At 36.5% G+C, this 12,571-nt stretch overlaps 1 protein-coding gene across 1 annotated transcript in view; it reads left to right on the top strand.

The window, feature by feature from the left end:
- Nucleotides 1–12,571, top strand: part of CCDC148 (coiled-coil domain containing 148) — a 236,888-nt gene that overhangs the window by 135,012 nt on the left and 89,305 nt on the right. The window lies entirely within an intron of this gene.

The following is a 12,571-nucleotide window of genomic DNA, read 5'->3' as shown; positions in this document are numbered from 1 at the left end:
GGTTTTGATTTGCATTTCCCTGATGATTAGCGATGTTGAGCATTTTTTCATGTACCTGTTTGCCATTTGTAGGTCTTTTTGGAAAAATGTCTGTTCAGATCCTCTGCCCATTTTTTAATTGTTTTTTTTTTCTATTGAGTTGTATGAGTTCTTTATATATTTTGGATATTAACCTCTTATCAAATACATAATTTACAAATATTTTTTCCCATTTGGTAGATTGCCTTTTTGTTTTGTTGATGGTTTCCTTTGCTGTGCAGAAACTTTTCAGTTTGATGTACTCCCACTTGTTTATCTTTGCCTTTTTTTTTTTTTTTGCCTTTGCTTTTGTGAGGTTTACCACCTAAGCAAGTACACAGTTTATAATCTGAGTTTTGGAGACTCACTCATCTTCCCAAGAAATATTCAGAGAGAACCTACTTTGGGTGAGGCTGTTCCAGGAATGGGGTTAGAGCAGTAAATAAAGCCAAGTCCTTGTTACCATGGAGCTTAAAGTTTAGTGAGAAACACAGACAAGAAAATAAGTCAATTGATTAATAACATTATTTTTTCAGTTTTATTGAGAAATAATTAGTATATAACTATGTAACTTTAAGGCATACAGCATGATGATTTGATTTACATATATTGTGAAATGATAACCATAATAGGTTTAATCAATATCCATCATCTCATGATCTACAGTGTATCTAAAAGAAAAAAAAGAAAGGAAAAAATTACTCCCTGTGATGAAAACTCTTAGCATAATATACTTTTATATAGTGATAAGTGAAATGAAAATAAATCAAGACAGGCTTGAGAGTGATTGGATAGTGTCTATTTTGGACACTATTCATGAAGACAGACCAGAGATGGGATAGCAAATGTTGGATGAAATCATTAGGAAGAGGCCCTGAATGACCCTGAAGGACAGGTGAACAGGAGTGACGGCTTTCTAGGCAAAGGCCTGGGACAGAAATAAGCATGAGTGTGTAGGAGCAGGGAGAAGAGAAAAAGGCAAAGGAGGAAGAGGAAGGTCTGGCCTGTATGCTCTGGCGAGTAATAGGAAATAAGCTCATATGTATGGGTTCAAGTCCAAATATGCCTTTAAAGATTGAATCCTCCTTTTGAATAAGGTGGTGTCCAAATAAATAGTTATAAAAGCCACTTGAATGACATTGCAAAGCCCCAACTATTAGAATCTTGAGCAAGGGAGCAAAACATATGTAAGAAATAATCTAATAGACAAATGTATACAGAATGGGTTGAATCAAAGTGACACTGAAGTCAGGAAAGTCAACCGGAAAGCAGTTACAGCAATCCAAGAATATAGTTAACATTTGTGTAGCACTTATACTTTCTTATCTCATTTATTCATCCATTCAAACTTATTTATTGAGCATCTATTAGGTGTCAGGTGGTGTGTAAGGCACTTAGGATGTAATGATGAGCCAATCAGATATGATCCCTATCCTTGCGGATATCACAGTCTGGTGGGGAAGCAGACACTGTTCATGTAATCACAAGACTGAATATCTCATTTTAAACTATGAGAAGTATCTTGAAGGCAAAGTAAACTGTTATGGGAGCATGCAACTGGGGGTCTTTACCTCATGTAGGGCAGGTGGATAAGTCTTCACTGACAGCATTGGAGGTGAAATTTGGAACTGAGTAAGTATTGATTAGGAAAAGGTGTGGGGGAGGCAAGGAGGAAGGGAAGAACATTCCAAGCAAAGGAAATAGCATGTATAATATCTACATAGCTGGAAGAAATGTGGCCTATTCAGGGATTTGTAAAATGGCCAAGTACACCTGGAGCACAGAGGGTAAGTCTGTGAGTGGTATGGGGTTATAAGTTGGGGCTGCAGACATAGGCAGGGCCAAACCCTGGAAGCCTTATGGTCCATAGTTGGAAGCAGTGGAAACCATTGAAAATGTAGGCAGAAATGGGGATGTGGGTGTGGAATAAAATAAGAGTGGATGCCAGATGTCTCCTCATAGCATTAGGATGGGGGCTGTGAAGATGGAGAGGAGTGAATGGGCTCTAAGAGATAGTCATAGGTACAGTCAGCAGGACTTAGCAATTGATTATAAATGGAATGTCAGGGACAAGCAGAATAATTCTTGAGTTTCTGGCTTGTACAAATTGATGGTGTTTACACAGAAATCCTATAAGGCATGCATCACTGTTATCCCATTTTATGTTAGTCTGTAGTTCTAGGTGGTTAAGCAATGTATCACAGAGAATACCATTAATAAGTTACAGAGGTAGGACTCAAGCTCTGGTTTATGATTTCAAAACCTGGGTTCTCTCATCTATATTATGCTTCTGGGTTGATGGCAGAAGGCATAAGGACTGTGGCTTAATGATGGCAACATAATAGCTTTGGTCTTTATATTACAGAGTCATAGAATTTTAGCATTGGAAGGGATTATAGAGAACTTCCTACTGTATTTTTCAAGCTTCTTTGACCATGGCCTACAATGAGAAATGTATTTTACATCATAGACACACAGACACACAGACACACACACACACACACACACACACACACAAACACACACACACACACAAATGGAAACAAAAATTTCTTGAAACAGCATTACTATAATGACATGAGATACCCTCTGATATTTTCTGTTCTGCTTTCTTTTGTAAGAAAACACTAGTTCCCTTCCACAAAATCAATTTCACTATCTATTAATGAGTTGTGGCCCTCGTTTATAAAAGTGAACTAGTCGTCTTCATTTTTTCAGTGAGAATTTGAGGCCCAGAAATAGGAAGTGATTTCCCTGGATCTCATAGCCAGCAGGCAAGTGATTTCCTGTTAGCTCCATTTCCTGACAATATTATACAATTTGGCTTTGTCAGCTTCATACATAAAACTGACTGATAGGTTTCTAGATTTCATCCTTTATGAAAAAATATCTGTTGATAGTTTTCTGCTTATTGACATTTAGTTTTTTTCTTTCTCCACAAGTTTTGTTTTACACTAAAGTTAAGACCCTGTAGGACCAAATTAAATGAAACTTTGCAAGACTTTATTTGAAAAGTAAAGGACATGAAACAGTCAAGATAATAGTGAATAATCTTTGAGATTCTGAGAAAGACTAATAAAACAAACCACAGAAAATAGAAAGTGGTTATCAAAGTGAGGTGATAAAAAATGTACCTATGAAGTAACCCAAGAAACCAAGGGACAGTTGTGAAACCAGAAGAAAAAAAACAAGTCTTTCTGCTAAGTAAAAATGCCAAGGAGAGAATAGAAAGCTTTAATAACATATGCAAAATCACAGGTACTATATGTCATGAGTGAAGTTTAAACACAAATGGAACACATGAGATTAAAAAGCTTATGTAATATTGAAAAATAGTGGGACAATTGGAAAGAATTTAATAGAACTATCAGACTGTTTAAGATTTAATAAAATGAAAATTTGAAGTTTACTCAGCTGAACTGAATCTAGAAACTTATAGGAATATTGTAGGAGAAGACAGAGAGCTTGCCGCTTTTGTGCACATGTCCTCTAATATTGCTAGAAACATGAATTAGTTGTTGAAAATCCTGACAAGGTTTTCTGGATGTTTTCTCTGTCAGGCAAGCAGAGATGGAGCCTAGGAGGCATGGAAACAACTAGGACTGGGGAAATCAAGAATTGAAAGTCCCCTGTGGGGGAGTCAGAAAATGGTAGCATGTGTGGTGGGTGGGGGTGGGGTGGGGATGGACTTACCTTTTCTTTCTAAAGACCAGTCCAGTGTGGGGAAGGGGAAATGTTGTCAATCTAACTGCCAAGCATAGCCTCAGAGCCTTATCTGTGCATATCCCAAGTATTTCTGGAACGCTTTTTAAGTATAAGATGACATGGTAAGCTCTGTAGACAGGTTATGGATAAGACAAATTTGGTCCCTGCCCTTAAGAAGTTTGTAGCCAAGTGGGAATTATAGGTAAATGGTTTAATGCATGTTGTAATAGAAGAGAGGGACAATGTGCTAGGGGCATGGACATGGTGAGTTAGGGAAAGCTTCCTGGAGCAAATGATCTCTAAGCTTAGATGTGAATAAGGGTAAATAGAAGTTAGCCAGATGAAGTATGAAAAGGATAACTTGCTTGTTTCAAAGATTACATCATACCCTGAGTTAAATGCCTTTATAAAGCATGGCTGGCACACAATAAGCCCTCATAAATGGCAGTTTTTAATATTTTATTGTTGCCAGTTATAGGTAGTGGTCAGACAGAACTTTTCCTGTATAAGACAACACACATGACACAATGTTTCCATAAATATGAATGATAGAATTCCATATTAATATTTAATTGTCTATTATTATTTAACAGGCCTGTAAAATACTGATGTTTCTCATTGCAATTCGTTTTGCTTGCAGATGAAAATTGTAGAACATGTCATATATTGCGATCTCTCCATATAAGGAAAATATAAAATAGAATCAGGATAATATAACTTAAAGAAATCATAGAAGTCATCTGATCCAGTCCTCCCCTTTCACATACAAGAAAACTGGGTTAACCATTTGCTCAAAGTAACAATATTATTGGTTAGTGGCAGAGATAAGACAAAAAAGCAGGTGTTCTGACCAACAGTTCAATATTCGTCTCCTTTATACCACATTGCCACTTACAGAATTTTTTAAGGCTTTCGACTTTGTTGTAAAATTGTGTTAATATTGTTACCTTGATGTTAATTTCCATTATTATCTTTGAAGTTTTGATGGGCTTTTTTGTTTTTCTAGTACTTTATTTACTCTGAGAATATGTGTATTTATTAAATTCATTTGAACCATTTTACTTTTACATTAAGGGCAAGGAATACATGTAATGCTACTAACCATTTTCATTTTAAAACCTTAATTATTTGCAGTAGATGAACATATTTTAAACTCCTTTTGTTCTTTGTTGGGTTAGGGTTTCATTCAGACTGTACCTTTGGCAGGAATATTAAAGTATTAACTAAAGACCTGGAAAAATGTCCTGTAGTTAATAATCTAAATAGCGCTCTCCTTCTAACATGCTCCTGACTGCCACCGTGGTAATGTTCTTTCGTGGTCTGACTGCCACCGTGATAATGTTCTTTTGTGGTTATTATTGTTGCACAGTTATGCTCACATGCTCTGCTTAAAGCTATATAATTAACAAACCCTTTAAAATAAAACCACTAAAATGTTCTTCTGGGCTATTCTTCCTTTTGCTCACTGATCGCTCAAGAGTCTTCTAAATTTTAGCCCATTGTGATAATATTGACTCCTTTGCCCACCTGCCAGCTTTCTTACACTTGGGAGTCTCAAAAATACCATAATTGGTTGTCATTCTCTCCACATGGGAACCATCCAAATCCCTTGACTGCCTCTGGTGATCCACTGGATAAGGATTTTTTTTTCAATGGCACCCGTTTCCCGCCAGATTCTTCACTGTGTCCATTGTGCATTCTGAAAAACCGTTTACCTTACTGCCTGGAAACCAGTTACTGCAGAGAGTTTGTCAAGATCTCACAACTCTAGCTAACTTAGGATATAATGCTACCTTCAACAAACTTCTCTCCTTGAATCTTTACCGTTTTTTTGAGTATGGTTATAATTACAGATGATATTGTGAGTTATTGATTTCAAGCAAACTTCTAAGGGTCCATGACCATTCTCGTGATTCCAATATTAAGTGGGGCAATTTAGTTTCTAAAGATTGATGCTGACTTGCTCGAGAGTCCTTTCCCCAGAATTTTGTATATACGTGTGTTGCTTGGCATCTTAACCTATTGGCTTTTGATTGCTGAACTTCCATTTGTTTCATGATTCTTCAGTTTGTTAGTCCCATTTAAAAACCTACCATAGCTTCTCATGACAGTTTTTACTTATGTGGATTTAATATAAACTTAACCAGCTAAAAAAACTTAAAAAATAAAAAACTACCATAATCTTTTCTTCTCTGGGGAACAGGAGAAATATCATTTAGACTTGCAAATACAGGGAGGGGTAAATTGGCTAAATTGGTGGATAAAATGCATTGCCTCAGTTTCATTAGTCTGATTATTGTTATTATTATTATTTTGCTATACTAGCCTTTGGAAACAGAACTCTTCTCCAATTATAGATATTTGCTTATGCATTGCCTTCTTTAAATCCTATGACATCACGTATGTAATGGTTATTCAATAATCCCGAACACTACATCACAAACTAATGATGTAATATATGGTGATTAACATAACAATAAAAAAATTTAAAGAAAAAAATAATTCCCGTAAGTTAGTCTTAAATCAAAAGGTGAGAGGAGTAGTTCTAAAACCCAAACTTCTTTCTTTAAATTTTTTTATTGTTATGTTAATCACCATACATTACATCATTAGTTTTGGATGTAGTGTTCCATGATTCATTGTTTGTGCATAACACCCAGTGCTCCACGCAGAACGTGCCCTCTTTAATACCCATCACCAGGCTAACCCATCCCCCGCCCCCCTCCCCTCTAGAACCCTCAGTTTGTTTTTCAGAGTCCATCATCTGTCATGGTTCATCTCCCCCTCTGATTTCCCCCCCTTCATTCTTCCCCTCCTGCTATCTTCTTCTTCTTCTTTTTTTTTTCTTAACATATATTACATTATTTGTTTCAGAGGTACAGATCTGTGATTCAACAGTCTTGCACAATTCACAGCACTCACCATAGCACATACCCTCCCCAATGTCTGTCACCCAGCCACCCCATCCCTCCCACCCCCCCACCACTCCAGCAACCCTCAGTTTGTTTCCTGAGATTAAGAATTCTTCATATCAGTGAGGTCATATGATACATGTCTTTCTCTGATTGACTTATTTCACTCAGCATAACACGCTCCAGTTCCAACCACATCGTTGCAAATGGCAAGATCTCATTCCTTTTGATGGCTGCATAATATTCCATTGTGTATATATACCACTTCTTCTTTATCCATTCATCTGTCGATGGACATCTTGGCTCTTTCCACAGTTTGGCTATTGTGGACATCGCTGCTATAAACATTGGGGTGCACGTACCCCTTCGGATCCCTACATTTGTATCTTTGGGGTAAATACCCAGTAGTGCAATTGCTGGATCGTATGGTAGCTCTATTTTCAACTGTTTGAGGAACCTCCATACTGTTTTCCAGGGTGGTTGCACCAACTTGCATTCCCACCAACAGTGTAGGAGGGTTCCCCTTTCTCCGCATCCCCGCCAACATCTGTCATTTCCTGACTTGTTCATTTTAGCCATTCTGACTGGTGTGAGGTGGTATCTCCTTGAGGTTTTGATTTGGATTTCCCTGATGCTGAGCGATGTTGAGCACTTTTTCATGTGTCTGTTGGCCATTTGGATGTCTTCTTTGGAAAAATGTCTGTTCATGTCTTCTGCCCATTTCTTGATTGGATTATTTGTTCTTTGGGTGTTGAGTTTGATAAGTTCTTTATAGATTTTGGATACTAGCCCTTTATCTGATATGTCATTTGCAAATATCTTCTCCCATTCTGTTGGTTGTCTTTTGGTTTTGTTGACTGTTTCTTTTGCTGTGCAAAAGCTTTTTATCTTGATGAAATCCCAATAGTTCATTTTTGCCCTGGCTTCCCTTGCCTTTGGTGATGTTTCTAGAAAGAAGTTGCTGTGGCTGAGGTCAAAGAGGTTGCTGCCTGTGTTCTCCTTTAGGATTTTGATGGACTCCTGTCTCACGTTTAGGTCTTTCAACCATTTGGAGTCTATTTTTGTGTGTGGTGTAAGGAAATGGTCCAGTTTCATTCTTCTGCATGTGGCTGTCCAATTTTCCCAACACCATTTGTTGAAGAGACTATCTTTTTTCCATTGGACATTCGTTCTTGCTTTGTCAAAGATGAGTTGACCATAGAGTTGAGGGTCCATTTCTGGGCTCTCTATTCTGTTCCATTGATCTATGTGTCTGTTTTTGTGCCAGTACCGTACTGTCTTGATGATGACAGCTTTGTAATAGAGCTGGAAGTCCGGAATTGTGATGCCGCCAGCTTTGCTTTTCTTTTTCAAGATTCCTCTGGCTATTCGGGGTCTCTTCTGGTTCCATACAAATTTTAGGATTATTTGTTCCATTTCTTTGAGAAAAGTGGATGGTATTTTGATGGGGATTGCTTTGAATGTGGAGACTGCTCTAGGTAACATTGACATCTTCACAATGTTTGTTCTTCCAATCCATGAGCATGGAACATTTTTCCTTTTCTTTGTGTCTTCCTCAATTTCTTTCATGAGTATTTTATAGTTTTCTGAGTACAGATCCTTTGCCTCTTTGGTTAGATTTATTCCTAGGTATCTTATGGTTTTGGGTGCAATTTTAAATGGGATCGACTCCTTAATTTCTCTCTCTTCTGTCTTCTTGTTGGTGTATAGGAATGCCACTGATTTCTGTGCATTGATTTTATATCCTGCCACTTGACTGAATTCCTGTATGAGTTCTAGCAGTAAAACCCAAACTTCTTTCTATTGAAACTTATAAAACTTGTCTTAGTACTCAGAAAGGCTAAATGTATGCTACTTTTCATTAGTTCAATGTGCCTCAAATCTCCATTTCTACTATCTGAGAACCTTGAGACTATAGTATTTTATTATATAAAATTCTTTGGACGTACATTATATTTTATGGTTTATTTATTTTTACAGAATTTTTAGTGTGGAAAAATTTAAACACATACAATCTATTATCACTCAGTGTCAACAATTATCAACTCGTTAGTCAAATTTGTCTCATCTGTACTGTTATCCATGACCATTGGGTAATAGTGAGCAAATCCCCAGACATCATACCATTTGATCTGTTAGTATTTCAGTATATATCTCTAAAATTAAAAAGACTCTTCAAAAAGCATAACAAGGGGTGCTTGGGTGGCTCAGTCAGTTGAGTGTCTGACTTGATTTCAGCTCAGGTCATCATCTCGGGGTCATGGAGTTGGGCCCCCATCAGACTCTTCGCTCAGCGATGAGTCTTCTTCTTTTCTTCTCCGTCTCCCTTTGCCACTCTCCCCTCTCTTTCTCTCTCTAAAATAAATGGATAAATCTTTTAAAAAATAATAAATAAATAAAAATTAAAAAGCATAACTATATTATAATCATACCTAAAAACGTCAACCATATTTCCTTAATAGTATCAACTAACTAATCAATATCAAAATATTTTTGTTTTGTAATTTTTACATTTAGTTTATTCAAATCAAAACCAAATATAATCTACATATTGCATTTGATTAATATGTTTCTTATATCTCTTTATCCATAGTTCTCCTTCTTTTTCTTGTAATTTGTTAAAGTCCTTTAAAGATTTTCAAATTTCAGTTTTGTTGATTGCATCCCCATGCAGTTGTTTAATATATTTCTCCATTAGCTGAATTTCCTGTAACCTGATAGGTCTAGAGATTTAATGATATCATTTTTATTTTTTGGCAAGAATACTTCATAGGAATGCTGTATATTTCCATCAGGAGGCCAAAATGTCTGCTTGTTTCTCTGTGATGTTAACATTGTTCAGTGTGTTCAGTTGTTGCCAGCCTGATTCTTGCATTATAAAGTTTCCCATCTGCTATTAACATGAAGTGTTTAGTAGCCATTGATGATCATAAACAAGGACTTATTATTTCATTAGATGTTACAAAATGGTATATTCTAATACTTTTATTTCTTTATTTATTAGGTTTTATTTAAAAAGGTTTGTTTTGCTAAATTAAATTAAATAGAAGGGGCATCTATGATGTGCTGGTACTCTGCTAGATGGTGTAAGAGGAAGACAGAATACATATGATGGACCCTCCTGTAAATAAAAATTAAACATTATGCTCAAAATGATTAGAGAATAACTATGGTATGGTAAGTGAAATAAGAAAAGAGAAATGATCATGGATTGAAGAATGTTTCATGAAAGAAGTGGGACATATACTGGTCCAAAGAGCCTTCTATGAAATAGGGGGAAATGGAGGGTGTTACAGGTGGGAGAACAGTTTAGACCAAACCATGAGGCTAAGAACAAGAATGGCCACATACAGAAAGGCACATGAAAAAAAATCTATGTAGAGATTATATGTTAGTTAAGTTAAAATGGGGGCATTGATTGTGAGTAAGAAAACTAAGTTACTTAGGTCCTATTGGAATAAATTGGCATCACCCCATGAACTCTGGCATTTTTCTCAATACATTTGGCAGATAGACTTTGGGTGAACTAGGAAACTACAGCGAAGTGGCCTAGGGAAATGCAGTACTTTAGAAATTGATTTGTCATAAGTAAAACTCATCTGATCTTAAGAAATATAAGATTGCCCAAGTCAGATGTAAAGTGTAAAGAATTAGTCGTTTTGATAGGTGCATGCAGTAATAAAAATGCAAACTACAGAGATACTTGTGGTTCCACAGAATGAACCAGGATGTTTGAAAAAAGAGGCAGGTGCACAGGGCTTGTGAAGCTGTGGCAAAGTTAAAAATGTTGAGTTTAATTTTGAAAATATTGTATTTTGTGTACACATACAAATAGTAAAGACCTTAAGCATCTGATAGGTTAGAATTGCAGACAAAAAGACAAAGCTGATATTGTACATTTTAGTCATACACACAGAAGTGATAAGTTAACTCATAGGAGACAGACATAACAAGCATAGAGAGGCTGAGTTCATAGAAAAAGGATAGCAATAGGAGCACCTGGGTGACTCAGTCGGTTAAGCGTTGGACTCATGATTTCAGCTCAGGTCATGATATCAGGGTCATGAGATTGAGCCCCACGTCAAGCTCCAAGCTCAGCATGGAATCTGCTTGAGATTCTCTCCCTCTTCCCCTCCCCCCCCACACTCTGTAGCTTTCTCAAAAAAAAAAAAAAAGCAGTAGAGTTGAGGGTGGAGTGTGGACAGAACAGGAAAAGAAGAGAGTAGTATCCATTGGTAGAGAAGCAGAGAGAAAAATGTTGTGCACCAGGAAGGAAAGAGCTTTAATCAGAAAGAGATGGTCAACAGGGTCAACATGATGTACCACCATCGCTAGCAACACTTGACAGGACACTTGATTATAATACAGTATGTTACAGATGGAAGATGGTTTACAGGAAGGAATGGTTTAGGAGTAGGAGATCAGGATGGAAGGCATGTGATCTTATTCTAGGAATGGGCTTCCAAAAAGGAAAGTAAATATAGTGGCCAAGACAAGCAGCCCATGGGGAAACCTAGGTGTGTCTGAAAACCAAGAGTCTGAATTTCCTTGGTTATTTTTTTTTAAGATTTATTTATTTTAGAGAGAGAGAGAGAGAGAGAGAGAGAGAGCACATGTGAGTAGGGGGAGGGGCATGGGGTGGGGGAGAAAAACAGACTCCCTGCTGAGCATGGAGCCCCACTCAGGGCTGCATCTCTCAACCCTGAGACCATGACCTGAGCTGAAATCAAGAGTAGGGCACTTAACCAACTAAGCCACCCAGGTGCCCCTCCTTAGTTATTTTGATAACTAGGAGAAAGTATATTTTTAGAAAACAAACTTTTAATAAGACTGATGAATCACAGACCTGTACCTCTGAAATAAATAATACATTATATGTTAAAAAAAAAGAAGAAGAAAGTAGGAAGGGAAAAATGAAGGGGGGTAATTCGGAGGGGGAGATGAACCATGAGAGACTATGGACTCTGAGAAACAAACTGAGGGTTCTAGAGGGGAGGGGGGGTGGGGGGATTTGTTAGCCTCGTGATGGGTATTAAAGAGGGCATGTATTGAATGGAGCCCTGGGTGTTATATGCAAACAATGAATCATGGAACACTACATCAAAAATTAATGATGTAATGTATGGTGATTAACATACATAATAAAAAAAAGGAGAACCTTTAAAAAATAAGAAATAAATAAATAAAACACTGAAATACAGAAAAAAAAAGAAAGTGCAAAAAGAGCTTAACTATTTAGTCACTTTAATTCATTATATTTTAGGACATTTTATTTATTCTATTCTCATTTTATGTATTACTATAATGAGTCATGCTTATATCGAACATGTAAGATACAAGGTATTAAATTGGAAATGCTAGTTTACCATAATGAGTCATGCTTATATCAAACATAAGATATGAGGTATTAAATTGGAAATGCTAGTTCCTTCCTTTTCTGAAAAGAATTCTGCACACTTCTCCACCTTCCTTCTTTCTGCTTTCTTAGTTTTCTTAGTGTATGTGGAACATGTAAATGTTTGTTTCTATTTTGTTAGCTTCATTGATTTGCTGCCTCCAAAGATAACACATATTTATTGTAAAAATGTCACTCAGCACAGAAAGGCTTAAAGAATAAATTTTTTTAATTTCATGAAATGATGTTATTCAGAGATAACCAGTATTATTATTTTGGTAAAACTCCTTCTAAGCCTTTTTCTATGTATAGATACATAGATGATATTTTATGTTAAGGAGACCATACTATTAATGTAGTTTTGCACCTGCTTTTTTGCATCTAATAATATGGTGTGGACATTTTTTATGTCAATGAATATAGGTATAGACCATTCTTTTTCAATGGCAGTCATTGTATGAACGTACCATAATTAATTTAAGCTACCCTGTTGCCAGACATTTAGACTCTTTCTAACTTTTCTGTTTAAGCAGCACTACAG

This window comes from Zalophus californianus, chromosome 3 (genome assembly GCF_009762305.2).
Source record: "Zalophus californianus isolate mZalCal1 chromosome 3, mZalCal1.pri.v2, whole genome shotgun sequence".
Taxonomy (NCBI): domain Eukaryota; kingdom Metazoa; phylum Chordata; class Mammalia; order Carnivora; family Otariidae; genus Zalophus; species Zalophus californianus.
This window is presented reverse-complemented; position numbering and strand designations above follow the sequence as displayed.